The 17852-nt window shown below is 36.4% G+C and overlaps 1 protein-coding gene across 10 annotated transcripts in view; it reads right to left on the bottom strand.

Annotated features, from left to right (window-relative positions):
• Positions 1-17852, bottom strand: part of PPFIA2 (PTPRF interacting protein alpha 2) — a 473113-nt gene that overhangs the window by 126169 nt on the left and 329092 nt on the right. The window lies entirely within an intron of this gene.

The raw sequence follows: 17852 nt of genomic DNA, 5'->3' as shown, positions 1-17852 counted from the left end.
AATTAAAGAGATGAATTATAGAGGCTTTTAAGTAATCCAGGTGGATGATAATGCTGGCTTGCACCAGGGCGTTAGCAGTGAAGGTTGTGAGAATTAGTCATATTCTTTCAATGGATTAGACGTGATATGTGACCAAAAGCATAGACTCAAGCATGACTTTAAGAATTTTGGTCTTCAATTAGAAGAATGGTGTTGCTATTTATAGAAGAGGGGGAATCTTCAGAAGAAACAGATTTGGGATTAGGATGGGGTAAAATAAAGAACTGGGTTTTGGAAACAAAGTTTGAGGTAACTTGTGAGATGTCAAAGTTAAGTCTCTTAGGCTGTTGCATGAGCCTGCAGTCAGGAGTAGTCAGTGCATGGATGTTTTCTATGAAAAATTATAACACTGGATGAGATCACCTGTGGAGTCAGAGGGGAGGATCATCAAAGGTGACTAAGAAGGTATCATTAAAGATCTCTTCACATATCACTTTATCAGAGAGGTCTTTTATTCCTGCTATGTAATATGTATTTTGTTTGTTGTCTGTCTCACTAAAATATATATTCCTAAATTTTCTCTCTATCCCAGGTTTAACCTGCATATTCTTGTATGTTCAACTACTACTCCATTTTCCTGCTTGAATATCAAATAGGCAGTCCAACCAAACTCAGAATGTTCAAAACCAAATTCCTGTGCCTCTTCCCCAAACCTGTTTCACCTTCAACCTTCACCAGCTCAGTTGGTAAAAACTCCATCCTTCCGTATGCTTCCACAGGCTGAAAAACTTTGGTGTCACCACCAAGTCCTCTCTTTTTCTCCCATCTCCTATTGAGTCTATTAGAAAAACATGTTTGCCTTATCTTTGCAATAGAATAAATATGACTCATTTTCGTGCTGTCTACTGCTGTCACCTGTTGGGGAAGCAGTCTTCATGCAAACTGCCAACCCTCTCCAGGATTGCCCAGTCAATGTCCTGCATCTGGAATATTCCCGTACATGGAAGCTAGGTGTCAAGCTATAACTTGGCCCCAGATTCTTCTTCCTTATTAGGAGAAACCATTTCCCTGTTCTAGGTATGCAGTGAACTTCCTTGTATTGCATGTGCTGTATGTCACCTGGCAGCCCCACCAGTGTATCTGCCCCTCATGGGAAGAGAACGGGTCTTCTCCTGCAGCATGAGAGGCGTGCGTGCAGTCCATTGTCCTGCCTCTGCTACCAGGAAGGACCAGTTCCCTAGCCACGAGAGATTTGTGCAGGCCACAGATGCTGATCTTGCTGCCTCTCTTCACCTTTCTGTGAGTAGTGTTGCTTCAGTTGGAAAGATCAAAGGTTGGGAGACACAAGTGGGTTTAGAATTTTCAAGGGGACCCAGTGTGGCTAGGATGGAATGAACTACAGCAAGAGGATGGGAGTGGATATAGATGGGCAGATGATGTGGGTTCTTGAGATCACCGTAGAACTTTGACTTTTACTCTGGGTGAGATGGGAACCGGAGGAAGATTCTATGAGCAGAGCAGGGGCAATCTATTAGGAAAACATGTTTGCTTTATCTTTGCAGTACATGTGAATCTTCCCCATGTAGGCTACCTCCTGTATGTCAAGGAGCTCCTTGTTGTCAGTCCTCTTTGCTGACTCTGAAACCCCAGAAGATGCAATAGGCTGAGGTATGTGGGCTCTGACTTCTGGTGGTTGGTACTGTTATAATCTTTGCCATCCTCCATGCAAATCCTCACCTGGGATTGGTAGCTGGTTTTTCCTGCTCAATACCAGCCCTTGTCTGCATCATCTACTCTCACTAGAATCACTGTAATAACCTCCTAACTGGTCTCTTTGCTTCTAACTTTGTCCTTTTATGTTCATTCTTAAAACAACCAGAGTGATGCATGGTGATCTTGTTACATGATAGATAAAGTTATTCCTCTGCTCAAAACACTACAATGATTTTTCATTCTACTCAGCACAAGAGCGAAAACTTACAGTGAGCAATAACCACTGCCCCATCCCCCTTACCCTTCCTTACTCCCCTCCCCTTCCCCCATGCCTTTACCTCTCTGAACTCTCTCCTACTATTCTCCCATTTGCTCTCTTGCTTCAGCCACACTGGCAAACTCATTGTTCCTCTAATAAAGTCAATCACTGTCCCAAGTTACAGTCTTTGCTTAGTTCTTCCTTCTGCTTGGAATGCTCTTACCCTAGTAACCCACATGACTAAAAACCTCAACAATTTCAAGGACGCCAATCTTGACCACCTTATTTAAAAGTGCAAACTGTCTCCACCCCTATGTCTCCCTAGGACTCTTGATCCTTTTGTGTTTCTCTAATTTTTTTTTCTTCAATAGCATTTATCATCTTTTAACATGACAAATGATTTACTTATTTATATTTATTGTTTATTTTCTGCTAACCTCCTCCAACTTGCTGGATTATAAGCTTCAGGAGGTAAAGAGCCTTTATATGTTTACTCTTTGGTGTATCACAAGTGTCTAGAAAGATGCCTGGCACATGATGCAATAGACTTTTGTTGACTAAATAAATGTTTTGATTCCTTCTATGTCTCTAGTGACCAAAACAGCATCTTCCACAAAAATATATTTGTTGGATGAATGAATGAATGTTTCCATTAATGAATATGATGAGTTTTAGGAAAAACAGTAAGGATTCAAAAAGAAAAGAAATATAGAGACAATATACTTAGCTTTCATTGTATAAAGTTTATGACAGGGAATTTAGTCTTTTTTTTATCCTGTTTTAAAAGCACTATATAGATGAATTATCTATAAGAGTGGAAAAATTTGAAGTAAAATTAGGAAAGCGTTGTTATAAATTCACCTTAAAATAAATAATATGGTCAAAATAGACAGCCTGTGTGTAAGACCAAGTGGAATAAATGAAGCCCCAGAGGCCTCATCATGTCACAGTCACAGTGACTTCTCATGAGATGAAGCCAGGAATTTACACATGTTCTTCCATATTATACCAGGTAAAAAATGGAAATGGGTCTCTCTTTGAATTTGATAATCTCCAGCAAAATGACCTAACCATTAATATTTTTTTTCACTCTACTTCTAGCCTTAGCATATATTAAAGAATACTCTAACATGTTTACAAAACAGTGGTACAGTTAAATTACTAATGTGACCATTTTAATTCTGCATTTTATGCTCCTTTAATGGTTTTTACTTATTTTGGGCATATGTTTGTGGCCATACATTGCTCTCCTGCCAAAGAATAGCAGTTTGTTAAGCATAATAATAAATAATTTTTCACAGTGCTTTTAAGTGATGAGAGTGCCTCTTTAGTGTACAGAATAGAGGGCATTTAAATTGCTATATTAACATAACAATAATTGATTTCTCCCTTGGATAGATATTTCTTGACAAGCTATTCCAGAGGATTTAGGAACTATGTTAATTATAAATTTTTAGAGTTCGATGGTGCTGCCCATGTGGAATGAACATTTGGTTGACCTTTTTCATTTTCCTCAGGAGCTATTACACTTGGCAGTAGACAGTTTTCCCCCAGACTTACTGAGATACAGCTGACATATAACATTGTGCAAGTTTAAGGTGTATAAAGTGATGATTTGATGTATATATACATTGTGAAATGATGACCACAGTAAGGTTAGCTAACACAGCCATCACCTCACATGGTTACCATTTTTATTTCGTAGTGAGAACATTTGAGATCTACTCTCTTAGCAATTTTCAAATACACAATACAGTATTGTTAACTACAGTCACTATGGCAGCTGATAATTTAAACTTTATTCTGAACATATTTCTGAACTTGACTTGTACATTTTTGACACCTCCCTGCCCATGTTTTTCATGACTAAAACATAAGTCTTGGATTCTCCCCTAATGAATTTCAAAAAGCTCTTTTTTCTTTTATGCATTTTACTTCTCATGGTTTATTAATCTTTCTAGAGAAAATAGAAAAAGATGCTAAAGAGTGGAAATCAGGAATTTATCTTACTATTAATTCAGATATTAGAGGCACAGATATACTTAAAATTCATCAGCATTGAAGGGGTAAACAATAAGCAGTTCCATTTCATTTTTGAAAATAGTTCTATAAAATTTTATGGTTAGAGATGAATTATTGATTATCTGCTCAAAGAAGTTACACTAAGATTTTCAATCATTAACATAAATATCCAGCACCAATAATTCTTTAGCAGATATGAAGAAATCCTTAAAACAGGAAAGTAATAAAATATATTTCATTCTGTGAGGAAAAGAGAAATGTAGTACAAAAGAAATGTAGAACAAAGAATAAAGAAAAAAACCCCAAATCCATAAAAAGGAAGTGTTCATAGGCATAAAAATAATAAGTAACAAAAATTAGAGCTGATAGTTCATTGTAAATTCCATGCGAGTCATCAATGTATTAGGATGAAAGAAATATACATAACAGAATGAAAGATGGAACCAGTCAGGGATTCCATAGGCTGATAATGAAGTCTGTATGTGGACTATATGAGTAAATCTGAGACCAGGCCTTGACCAAAGAAGGGACTTGGAAGACTTCAGTCAATCTGATACCCTAGCAAATATTTCCTTTTATTCCAAGAGATCGTTGTACTCCTCATTTTACTTCAAATTCTCAAATTTGGATTTGCCTCCAAATCCCCATATAAGACTGTATCTTTCATTAGAATAATGACAAATTATAATAATAGCTAACATTTATTGAGTACTTACCCAAGAACTTATAGCTAAAAATTTTTCTGGCTCTAAGCTTTCATTTGTAACAATTACTCCATTTCCCTAACATTATTAAGTTCTAAGTGTCAGGTACTGTTCCACATGAATTAGGTGCATAAACTCTTTAATCCCTGTAACAACCTATTGGATACAGAAATGGAAACTTAAGCACAGAATATATTTTGCTTAAGGTCACACTACTAAAAAGTCATAAGATTAAGATTTGAATGAAGGCATTCCAGTTTCATATTCCTAGGAGTCTGTACTTTCTCTCTACCTACCCCTCTCCTTGCTTCCTTCTTTTGTCAATTTTCTCTCTCTTTTTTTGTTCATTCTCTCTTGTTCATTTATCATTTCATTTATCCATTCATTAAACCTACTTATTGTTTCATTTATTCATTCAATCACCAAAACTCTGTTTAGCTTCTACCATATGCCAGACACTAGGTTGGGTGCTCAGAATATGAAGACTCCTGCTTAAATGCAGCATAATGTGGGAAAAAAGAATAAACCAAATAAAGCAACCAATTAACCAAATTCATAAGGACCAGATAGCAATTCAGCACTGGGGATTTCTAATGCTTCAAGGCTATGGCTTTTGGGCATCTGCCTACACTGCTTTTGTTAATCTCCATATTGCTTTTAGCTCTCAAAAATCAGACCTGACTTCAGGTTTCAAATCTTGTCCAACAAATAACAACATTTTGTCTTTGATTTGAAATTCTACAGCACAGAATTCACAGCTGTTACTTCTAATTCCACAATGACTCCTTAAATCTGTTTCATTATATGTAAATCATTTATTTACAATCCCTGCAAACCTAGAGCCTATGACAAAGCAGAACTAATATTTGTATTCCACATCAGTTATTCTCAACCATTAGAATCCTTGGAAGAACTGAATAAAAATATAGAATGGAAACCACTCTAGACCATATCCAAGGGTGGGGTGCAGACATATAATTGTTTTTAAATCTCCCTAAGTAACTGCAATGTTTAGTTGAGGTTAAGAACCACAGATCTATATTATCCAGGTACTTTACTAATAACTGTATGTAATTTATTCATCAAACCTAAAAAACTGGCATAAAGAGGAAAAGCTTCAAAGTAATACAATAATAAAATTGTTGGTGAAATATATGTAATAAAAGATGTGATAATAGACCCAAGAATAGTAGACCCTAGAATCAACTAATTATTTTTTAATGTAATATTTCAAATGGAACGACTTGACTTTATCTCTTAATTCCAAATGATGAGAAGAAACAAACCTCTGTAATAGAATTGACTAAATATTGCCCTGCTTGGAAGGTTTCTAGACCAGATGATTTCTTTTTTTTTAATAAATGTATTTATTTATTAATTTTTGGCTGCATTGGGTCTTCATTGAGGTGTGCAGGCTTCTCATTGCAGTGGCTTCTCTTTTTGCGGAGCATGGGCCCTAGCCACGCAGACTTCAGTCGTTGTGGCTCGCAGCCTCTAGAGTACAGGTTCAGTAGTTGTGGCACACGGGCTTAGTTGCTCTGCGGCATGTGGGATCTTCCTGGACCAGGGCTCGAACCTGTGTCCCCTACATTGGCAGGCAGATTCTTAACCACTGAGCCACCAGGGAAGCCTCCCAGATGATTTCTTATAGTTACTTCTCCATTAATAATTTTACTGTTCAACACTGAGATCTGCAAACTCATTATGATAAAGTAAATTCCTGATAATTTTATTCAATTAAAATATCCAGCAATAGACCTTTGTTGTCGGTTCTTAGTTTAATGTGATCAATAATGTTTTGTTAATAAATATAAAATAGATTTATTATCTTTACAGAAATTCTAGGCCACTTTTTTTTTTTTTTTTTTAGGCCACTTTTTAATTTCCACTGAATTTAAGAATCTTTTCATCTGAGGAATCTCTTGTCATTCTGAAGTTCTTATAATGCTTAAACTAGAATACACATCATTCACTAGCTGATGTATGTGGCTTAATAGAAATATACTTCATTTTTATAGTGTCTTAAATCTAAATAAAAGATGAGAAATTTCTAATGTTGCCATGATCAATGTTAATAACACTCATAAATATAAAAAGTAGCTATTTCTCATATTACAACATGAAATAAAAATATTGAATTATTAATGTGGAAAAACACTCATCTGTAAAATTCTTAATCTATATAATTAGAAGATATGAGGAGATGAATTGTACATAAGGAGTTTTTTTGTTTGTTATTGTTTTTTATTTTTGTTTTCAATTGAAAGTCTTCAAATGTTTCTTTGTTCAGCTACAGAATAAAGAAGTAACACTGAAGAGGATCTTTCTAGCTGTAAGAATTACTAAGGAGTCCTTTTAGATATGTAAATATAAGAAAAGTATACACCCTGCCCCAGAGGAAGAATATTTAGTGGAGCCTTGATAAATTATTTCTTCCACAGTGTCTTAATGGGGTGGGGGGTGGGGTTTGCATAATTAGCATGAAACCTCTGGAGGGAGAGGAAAAGAGAGACTTTCTTTTTTTTTTTTTTTTTAACATCTTTATTGGAGTATAATTGCTTTACAATGGTGTGTTAGTTTCTGCTTTATAACAAAGTGAATCAGTTATACATACACATATATCCCCATATCCCCTCCCTCTTGCTTCTCCCTCCCACCCTCCCTACCCCACCCCTCTAGGTGGTCACAAAGCACCAAGCTGATCTCCTTGTGCTATGAGGCTGCTTCCCACTAGCTAACTCTTTTACGTTTGGTAGTGTATATATGTCCATGCCACTCTCTCACTTAGTCCCAGCTTACCCTTCCCCCTCTCCATGTCCTCAAGTCCATTCTCTAGTAGGTCTGTGTCTTTATTCCCGTCTTGCCACTCGGTTCTTCATGACCATTTTTCTTTCTTTTTTTTTTTAGATTCCATATATATGTGTTAGCATACGCTATTTGTTTTTCTCCTTCTGACTTACTTCACTCTGTATGACAGACTCTAGGTCCATCCACCTCACTACAAATAACTCAATTTCATTTCTTTTTAATAGCTTAGTAATATTCCATTGTATACATGTGCCACATCTTCTTTATCCATTCATCTGTTAATGGACACTTAGGTTGCTTCCACGTCCTGGCTACCATAAATAGAGCTGCAATGAACATTGTGGTACATGACTCTTTTTGAATTATGGTTTTCTCAGGGTATATGCCCAGTGGTGGGATTGCTGGGTCATATGGTAGTTGTATTTTTAGTTTTTTAAGGAACCTCCATACTGTTCTCCATAGTGGCTGTATCAATTTACATTCCCACCAACAGTGCAAGAGTGATCCCTTTTCTCCACACCCTCTCCAGCATTTATTGTTTCTAGATTTTTTGATGATGGCCATTCTGACTGGTGTGAGGTGATATATCATTGTAGTTTTGATTTGCATTTCTCTAATGATTAATGATGTTGAGAGACTCAATTGCTCTCCATTTAATTATGAAGTTCAGTGTTATTTCAAATTCTCTCACAGACTAAGACAATTGACTACATCAGAAAGGGCTCCAAGAGTTCACAAGGAGAACTTACCACGAGGGAAGTAAGAGTCTGGACTGAGACCTGAGTTCACTATCCAGTGTCAGCAGGTTCCAGCTTGGTGTGTGGCTAAGACTGGAAAAACCTTCCTGGCTCAGTCATCTTGATGCATTTGGGAACTTAAGTGTGAAACTAAGCCTCAGTCTGGTATAACTTGGAGAAAGGAAAACCTCTGAAGAACCACTCAGTTAGGGAATGACACTACTGTTAGTGGAACTTGAAAACCAGGCCAGTGATTGGTATGGAATGGTTTCATTTAGCTCGTATGTCAGCGGGTTATTGCAATAGTACGTGGGTGGCATTTGATTTTGAGGGGCCACTGATTTTGAAGTGATACTTTGAAGACTGTAAAGTCAAGCATACCATTCTGACCCATGCTATTCCACACTATACTGAACCAATATATAAGAAATAAAATCTAACAATCTGCAATACTTCTAAGTGAAAAATTAAACAATTTTATAGAAGAACATAAAATACATAAATAAATGGAGACTCAAACCATATTACAGATGGCAAGACAATATATCATAGAAGTGACTATTCTCCCCAAATTAATTAATATATTTAAGCAATTTCAGTGACAATATCAATAGGGTTTTAAAATGGGAATTTGAAAGCTGATATTATAATTAAACTCTATGGAGTTTATTCTTAGCTGGGGTGACAGACTATAAATTATAGACATTATAAATAAATGAATCATACTTTATTTTAGAATATAAGAATATATTGATGACATTTGAACAAAGGCTTGATGGAAGTGAGGATAGCCACGCAGGTATCTGGAAGAAGGGCATTCTAGACAGAAGGAAGAACAAGTCGGAAGTCAACAGGAGGCCAGTGTGGCTGGGGTGATGGTGGAGATGAAGTCATAGAATGAGGAAAGTCAAATCATGCAGAGCCTCGTGTAAATGGGAAACACTTGCAGAGTTTTGAGCATATGATTGACACGTTCAGATTTATGTTTTAAAGCATCACTCTGATTCATGTCATGTTAAAAATAGACAATAAGGGCCCACAAGAGAAGCAGAGAGACTTGGAAGGAGGTGATTACAATAATCCAGGTGAGAGATGATAGCAGTTTAGAGCAGAGTGCTTAGTGGAAGTGGTGAGAAGTGGCAGATTCTGGATATATTTTGAAAGTAGAGCAAATAGAATTTCTTTACAGTTTGATGTGGGGTGTGGGACACAGGGAGGACTTGAGGATAACTCCAAATTCTTTAGATTGAACAACTGGAAAGGTGAGATTTCCATCATTTGAGATGGAGAAGATGCAGGGAGTTTTGGAGGGGAATATCAAAGGGTAAGGTTTTTGACATTTTAAGGTTCAGTGACTTTTAGATGCACATGTGGAGATGACAGATGTTCAACAGGCAGTTGGATATATATACTTGGTTGTAGGGTCTGTAGAGGTAAAGATTTGTAAGTCATTAGCATATGGACAGCATTTAAGGCTATGAGGCTGATTGAAATCACTGAGAGAAAAGATGGAGAACCGAGCCCCGGGTCACCTCAACATTAAGAATTCAAGAAGAAAACAGGCAATATAGCCAATATTTTATAGTAACTCTAAATGGAGTATAATCTATAAAAATACTGAACTACTATGTTGTACACCTAACACTAATACAATATTGTAAATCAACTATACCTTAATAAACAAACAAACAAACAAGTATTAGAGCAAGGTCTGACCATGAGAATGTAAACTTTCTGGAATTTGAAAAAATCTTGGAAAGTATATAGGAGCTTCCATTGGATGGGGATAGGAGTTTAAAGCAAATTTAATGTAACTCTCAGGATAAAATAATCTCACTGGACATAAAGTACATATCTAGATGCTTAACAAAAAGAAGTCAGGAAGAAAAATATGATCCAAGAAAAGAGACTGAGCCACTGGTGAGGGAGGAGGAAAACAGAGAGTGAAGTTTCCTATACTGCAGGTGAAAAATAAAGGCGAATCTAAAAAGAAGAAAGAAGAAGGTGAACAACTATGACATCAACTCAAGAAGGGCTGAGAATTGGCCACTGTATTTAGCAATATAAAATTAGTGATGATGGTAACGGGAGAGGTTTCTGTGTAGTGGTGGAGCAAAGACCTTCCTGGAATAGGCTTACAAAGAAAGCACAGAAAGCAACTGGGGACAGTGAGTAGATGACCCTTTCGAAGAGCTCTGCTGCACAGGGGAGTGGAAAATAGAGCAATAGCTCTAAGTAGGACCAAAAGAGAATTTCTTTTAAGTTGGAAGAGCTTTGTATGTTATAGGAATGGGATGGATGAAGAAAGAAACTGATGGCAAAGAGCACAGTAAGAACTGCTGGAGCAGTACACTTGACTAGATGATTGTGGAGACATCACACAGTGTAACTCACGGGTGTAACAAAGTTTTTTTTGTCTAAGGTTTTTTTTGATTTTTTAAAGACTCATGCTCAGCCTAATAAGCTCTTTCATGCTTTTAGACATCTGGACAGATTTAAGACTTTGCTTGAAGTAAATACTCTTACATTTTGAAATCAGGTAGTTTATATGCCACCTTTTTCACCCATGTTCACTTTTAATATTTGTATACTTGTTACACTATTTATCTCGGCTCATCCGGCTCACAAGCTGTGTGACTTTGAGCCAGTAATCTTTGCTCTACAAACATCACAGGGTTATTGCAGGAATCCAATGAAACAACTATGTAAAAGTACTTTTGGCAAATGTAAAGGGCTTTGTACAAGTTATTTATCTTGTTCTCATTGGCATGTAGCCCTTTTGTTAATGAGGTTTACAGACAGCTTTGAAGAACAGTCTGCCTGTCTTTGAAAGGCCAGAGCCAGCATTAAGGAATATTTTTCAGAGTACTCATTTTGGCACGTGCAATTCTCCTGCAAATAAAGGGAATTTCTGGTTATACAAGTTTAGGAAACACTGTGTACTATGGTTCCTCTTGGGCAATTTTAATAAATTTTAATAAATAGTACAGTAAAGATAACAGTTCAAAATTGTATAGTATTATATATATTAATATTCTTGTCCTGAGAAATCTCTTTTTTGGGGGGAGTGGGTTCTGTAAAACATCCATTAAATTTCTGGGGAACTCGTGCTTCCTGAGAAATGTTAAGATGGATAAACTCTACCAAAGTGAAAAATAAAATTAGGCCAATTGCAGAACATCTGAATGATAGACTTAAAAATTCTCCTGGATTGGCTTAAAGACCAGACAAAGCAATGAAGAGGGAAGGAAAGTATTTGTTCTTCTCTATATCCATATAAGAAAGCAGAGTCCCTGTCACAGATTAGACACTCAAATTATGCCAAAAGGACAGAGATAAATGAACAAACTTTCTGTCAAACCCTTGTGAATCACTCAGCCTTTTAAAGTCTGAAACTATCCTACTTCAGCAAAAAATTGTTTTTTCTGCTTCTCTCGAGTCTGGGCTAATAATATAAATGATACTAAATTTGTTATTAAAGATAGAGGAGTCAGGGCTTCCCTGGTGGCGCAGTAGTTAAGAATCTGCCTGCCAATGCAGGGGACACGGGTTTGAGCCCTGGTTCGGGAAGATCCCACATGCCACGGAGCAACTAAGTCTGTGCGCTACAACTACTGAGCCTGCGCTCTAGAGCCCGCGAGCCACAACTACTGAGCCCATGTGCCACAACTACTGAAGCCCGGGTACCTAGAGCCCATGCTCCACAACAAGAGAAGCCACCACGATGAGAAGCCCACGCGCCCCTGCTTGCTGCAACTAGAGAAAGCCCGCGTGCAGCAACAAAAGACCCAACGCAGCCAAAAATAAATTAAAAAAAAAAAAAAAAGATAGAGGAGTCAATTCCACTTTCACTTCCCACCTATTAAAAGAATAGTGAAAGCATAAAAATCCAGTCACTGCATTCAGAGAGAGATTTGTTTTGAACTTAGTAAATTCCCATACAACAGTAGATGATTTTTACTTCTTATTTTTGCCACTGTATATAAAAGATGACTTTTGGTCATAATCTTCCTATCCTATAAAATTGATACTCAACTCCTATAAAATTGATACAGTCTAACTTCCTGTGAATATGGATGAACCATGAAACAGCCTAACCTTGCCTCTTCTGGGCCCTTTTCTAGTCAATCGTAGTCCTCTAGGCCACTCCTGCCTCGTATATCGAGGGCTACACTTGGACCTTCTTTTTGCTAGGAGGTGTGCCAATCCCCAAATGGCAAATTCATAAACCCCATAGTTCTGTTTGGTTTCATTGCTTGAAAATTCAATTGATGAATTAAAAGAGAAGTATACACTTTATTATCATGTCATTATGAGAAATTAGATAACTATATAGGGGATCAACACACAGAAGAAAATATTCTGTTAGGGCTATTCAGATGTAAAAAAATTCAAATGATAATTATCTTTGATACAGAGAAGAAATTGGGGCTTAATCAATAATGCATAAAATAAGCCACAATTAACAAAGAACTGAATTTTTGGATGAACAGTTACTGGCAGTAGTTGACATGGAGTGAAGAAGGCATATAAAAATGGGCAAAATACAGTTAATAACTGGACACATCCCTATGGATGAGGGCTTTCAGCTGGAACAGAGCAGAGATCTTTGAAAGAATAGCATTTGTGATAAATGGTATCTTACAGTATTTTTAAATAGATATGTGGTATGTTCATAAGCCAAACATTTAAATATACAGCTAACAGGTCTGTATGAGACTGTATATTATGGTATTTCATAATATGGCCCAAGAGCATGAGGAAATGAAGGTCTTTTGTCATTACTGAGGTGCATATTGCTCACATAGTTATATTAACTTTTTCTAAGTGCCCGTTTTTGCCCTTGGTGGTTCAGTCTAAAACAGCCTTGTATCACTAAAAATCCACAAAACCCTTAATTTTGGTAAAGGCACATCCCATATTTCATCTTTTATAAAAAACTTCAGCTCAGTGTCCTTCATGTACAGAATGCAACCATTAGACAATAACTAGATTTTCTGATCTCAGAATTATTCTTGCCACCGATTCTTCATTTTGTTTTACATGTTTTTGGCCAAGTTCTTCTGCCTATCTGGCATGAATTAAAGAACTGAAAAAATGCAAACAAAAATATATTTCTGATTTTATACTTATTCAGCTTGCACATTTACATATTACCCAATTATTATGCTGCATTTTATTAATTTAAAGAACAGTCACAAATTAATGTCAAATTCTAAGAGGAGAGAATAACGAGAGCAACACTTTTGAAAAGGGAAGCATCAGCTCGGTTCGTTCAGAGTACCTAAGTTCAAAGTGGGGTGACAAGCAGAGAAGCTTGAGAGGTGAGAAGAGGCCAGCCAGTTTGGAAAGGACCTCCCATGACGTGCCAAGGATGTGCTGTTGTGTGATCACTGGAAAGATCAGCCACCCGTAGCTCTGGGAAGAACTACGGTAATTCCTCAGTCACTAATGAACAAAAAATATCAAAATGTATTGCATATAGTAAAGTGTAACTATTCTTTTGTGAAACTTCAGTTTCAGTTTTACACCCTCATGCACACAGATATATACATACACATGCACACATACGTGCATGTGTGCGTGCGTAGTAAAATGTGGCAACTAAATCATATTTCTTACATTGGGTAGCAGACAGGTGGGTCCTTAGTGTTTGTGGAGCCCAAGGCAAACGAGCAAAGAGAGGCCTACATGCCGTAACTCCAAATATCTAACAATTATAAATCAAGCTAACAAACTGTCAAATAAAAATATGTCCTACTATCTTCCTTGAAATAATACCTTCACACCGGCTTTTAGGCCAGAATGAATAATTCTCAGACTCCTTGAAGTTCCACACCAGAACTTAGTTACCCAGATATGGCCCTGGACTGTAGCCTGCTCTCCTTCTCTTCTCAGCCTCAGCTCCTTCCAGAATACCAGTCTGCTTCACCTGTATATATGTGGATACCTCAGTCAGCACTTTCAAACTCCGTGGGACCCAAAAAACAGGTATCCCTTGGTCTCTTCTTAGGTCCAGGGATGGGCGCACTGGAGGGCGGGCAGGGACAGATGTTGCTCCTAGGAACAAGCTCATAAAGGCCCTGAAGGCTAAGGTCTGTTTGGTCAGAAAGTCTGGGCTGCCAGGAGCTTGGCATGTGGTCAAAAAGGGGTGCTGGTGTGGCTCACACCTGTGCAGTTTCCCCTGGTCCCATGGACTCTTCATCCTTAGGGAGAGGCACAGAGGGCCAGAGATAGACCTGCTAAATTGTGGACCCCTCTTGCCCAGGTTTAAAAGCCATACTCATAGTAGTTAAAATTTTTAAATGCTACTGCCTTGGAGCATCTGTTCAGAGTAAAAAAATATAATAGAGATTTTTGGGAAAAAAAGTAAGGAATTAAAAAACAGTCATACTCAAGTAGAATAAAACAATCAACTCTAGACAAATAAATATGTGTAATTATGAAAGACTAAAAGATCAGAAAAAAATAAGGTTGAATTAGAATGAATTTTCAAAAATCAATAATAACACCTAGAGAAAGCATCCTGGCATGAAGGAACATGACAGTACAAAGGAGGTGAGAACACCGGGGTTCTCGTCCTGCTCTGGACAAATAAGTCATTTAGTTTTTCTAAGTAGGCATTAATTTCATTGTCTGTAAAATTAAGAAAAGGAAAAAAAGTCTCTATCTGCTTCTGAAGTATTATATGTGAAAAAATGATAAATGGACATAAAATTGTAGTGCAAATGATTTTTTTAAAAGTATCTAATCAAGATGCTTCCATGTTTAAAACACTTCTATGTTTTCCCATTGCTCTGAAAATAAAATTGGACTCCTTAATACAGCCGACAAGAACTTAAATGATCTGGCCCCTGCTCAGTGCCCCTGTGTGGCCTGTCTCCTGCTTCTCCCTCTCCTGACAGCTAGACTACATTACCCTGCCATCCTTTCTTCCCAAGAATGTGCCAAGAAGCTCTTTCCCACTGTCGGTGCATTTGCACTTAGTGTTCCCTTTGTTTCAAAAACTCTAAGCTTTTCAGAACAGGACAAATTTCCCAGCACTTCAGTAAGGTCACTGCTAAATATTTATTGAAAAATGAATGACCATGAGAACACAGTATTAATAAATATTATAACCATACTGTTTATTGCTTGTAATCAATGTGTCAAGAATTTTGTCATTCATAGTCAGTGTTTCTATTCTTTACAAGGAAGCTACCAGTTAGGCATGACTATTTACCTGTAACTGATACTCAGGGAAGTTACAGAGTAAGGACACCCAGGTAGTTATTGGCAGAGATGGGATTTGAATCCAGGTCTACTGACTTCAAACAAGTCACTGTTCCACACTGTCTCTCTGACACTTCCTGTCACAATTAATGTATCTCTCCTTTAAACTCTAGTATCATTTTTGATACCACTTTATTCATAATGTTTTGCAATATTAATTTGGACAGATTATTTTCACTGCATATTATTTTCACTCCTGCAAATTTTACAGGGAATGTCTTCTGAATCTCAACCACTGTCTAACATACTACTTACTCACATTACTTAGCAAACATTTGCAGCTGGAAAAAATAACTGGAAGTACAGAATATATGAGCCAGGAGCATTACTATCTCTTTTACAAGAGAAGCATGCTTATTAAAATTTATTTTTCACAAGTTAACTCCTCTCTGGAAAGCAGCAGGAAGAAAGTTATGGATCCTAGCCCTGAACTTTTAATGAGGTAAAATTTAGTATTCTGAAAATTTTTTTATTATCCCATGGATAATTATGTTCTTCTAGAACACCTGATTAAATCCATGGCACACAGAAACAAAATTGTTTCAGTTAAGCTTATTTTTTTCTTTTCATTTTTGTTTTCAAAATGTTGGTAGTAATTACACAACTTTTCTATGAGTAGTAGGCCTGTTTCCGAGTGTGCTTTTATGAGACTATTTTTATCAACTATTTTGTCAACAGAGTTTTCAAGCCACTGCCGTAAAACCTCTCCTGTTGGCTAATAACCCACCCTGACTATGTAATTTAAGTAACTTTACTGCCCTAAACAAAGGGCGATCCTTGTGACTAGGATTTGCAAGTCATTTTCTGACAGCTCCACAGCACCTGACAATAGTTTCATGTTTCCTCCCCAACAACCCCTTTGCAGTTTGTACACTAATACTACAGTCATCCTACGCTGATAACCTTCGCTACATAGACACTCCCCAAAATAATATTCTCTTTTCCTTTGTTTTAATATACCTTTTAAACACTTGTTACTGAAAAATTAAGTGTTAGGATTTAAATTACAATCCTATAACACTTGTTATTCAATGGTATTAACATACCTTAAATAATCCTGTTAAAGGGGATAATTTCAAAAAGATGATTTATAATGTTCAGGTGCATAATTTAGCAGTATTTATAAAGGGATGATAAAAATAATAATTAGGATATTATTTCAGCTTTTATCAAAAAATGTCAGCAGTTAGAAGATGAATAAATTCTAGAGATCTAATGTACAGCATGGTGACCATAGTTAATATTGTATAATTGAAAGTTGGTAAGAAAGTAAATCTTAAATGTTCTCACCACACACACACACACACACACACACACACACACACGGTGATGAACTAATCTTATCATGATAATCATTTTACAATATATATTTATACAAAATCATCACACTGTATACCTTAACTTTACACAATTTGTAGAGCAAACCATCACATTGCACACCTGAAACTTATATAATCTTATATGTCAGTTATATCTCAATAAAGTTGAAAACAAAGGAAATATCAGGCAAAGAAATATGATATAAATAAAACTTTTAAAGTGCTTTCTTGAATCATCTAAGGAGTAATATGAATTAAAGCACAGTTTATTTATTTTTAAAATTAAAAAAATATATGACATATACTTTAGGATTACATTGCAGGATAGGGGCATGATATTTTTAAAAAGACTAGTATATCATTATTTCAAAGCATTTGGAAATCACTCTTCCTACAATTCTGGGAAATTAAAAAAAAGTATGCCGATAATTACACTGTTTAAAAATCTTTAGTTACATCTATAAAAAAGTGTGAGTGAGTTAGCAATGGCACAGAATTTCTCTTCCACACTGTCTGAAATGCCTTCACCAAGAACTGGAAGGCAAAGAAAGTTGACAAGTACTTTAAGTCTTCAAATACTCAGAAACCTCCACGTATATACCACTATCTGTTGAGTCCAATAGAGACAAACATCATTTATTCACAGGTCCTCATCCTAATACTGTAATCAGTTTCTGAAAATCTGACATGAATTAATCTGACATGAATTGTCTTATATTCTATAATGCCTAAATATTTAGGGGTTATATCTTAAAAAAAATAATATTTGAACAAAACTACATGTATGAGTACACCACTCCCCAGAAGTACTAGAGGAATGCTTTAAGCACCAAATGGTTTGTTATCGAATAGACAAGATCTTAAGTTCTTTATGCCTTTGAAAGCATATTTCTTTAATTTTCGTCCAGATAAGCATAATATGGCATCACTATATTTTGAAGACTTCTAAGAAAAAGACTAGATGACCATAAAGTCCATTTTCATACTCAAACCAATGTCATTCTGTAATTCTCTGAGGAAAGGTATAGCACTGGATTAC

This window comes from Phocoena sinus, chromosome 10 (genome assembly GCF_008692025.1).
Source record: "Phocoena sinus isolate mPhoSin1 chromosome 10, mPhoSin1.pri, whole genome shotgun sequence".
NCBI classification, from domain to species: domain Eukaryota; kingdom Metazoa; phylum Chordata; class Mammalia; order Artiodactyla; family Phocoenidae; genus Phocoena; species Phocoena sinus.
The sequence above is the reverse complement of the archived record's forward strand: the minus strand, read 5'-3'. Positions and strand labels throughout refer to the sequence as shown.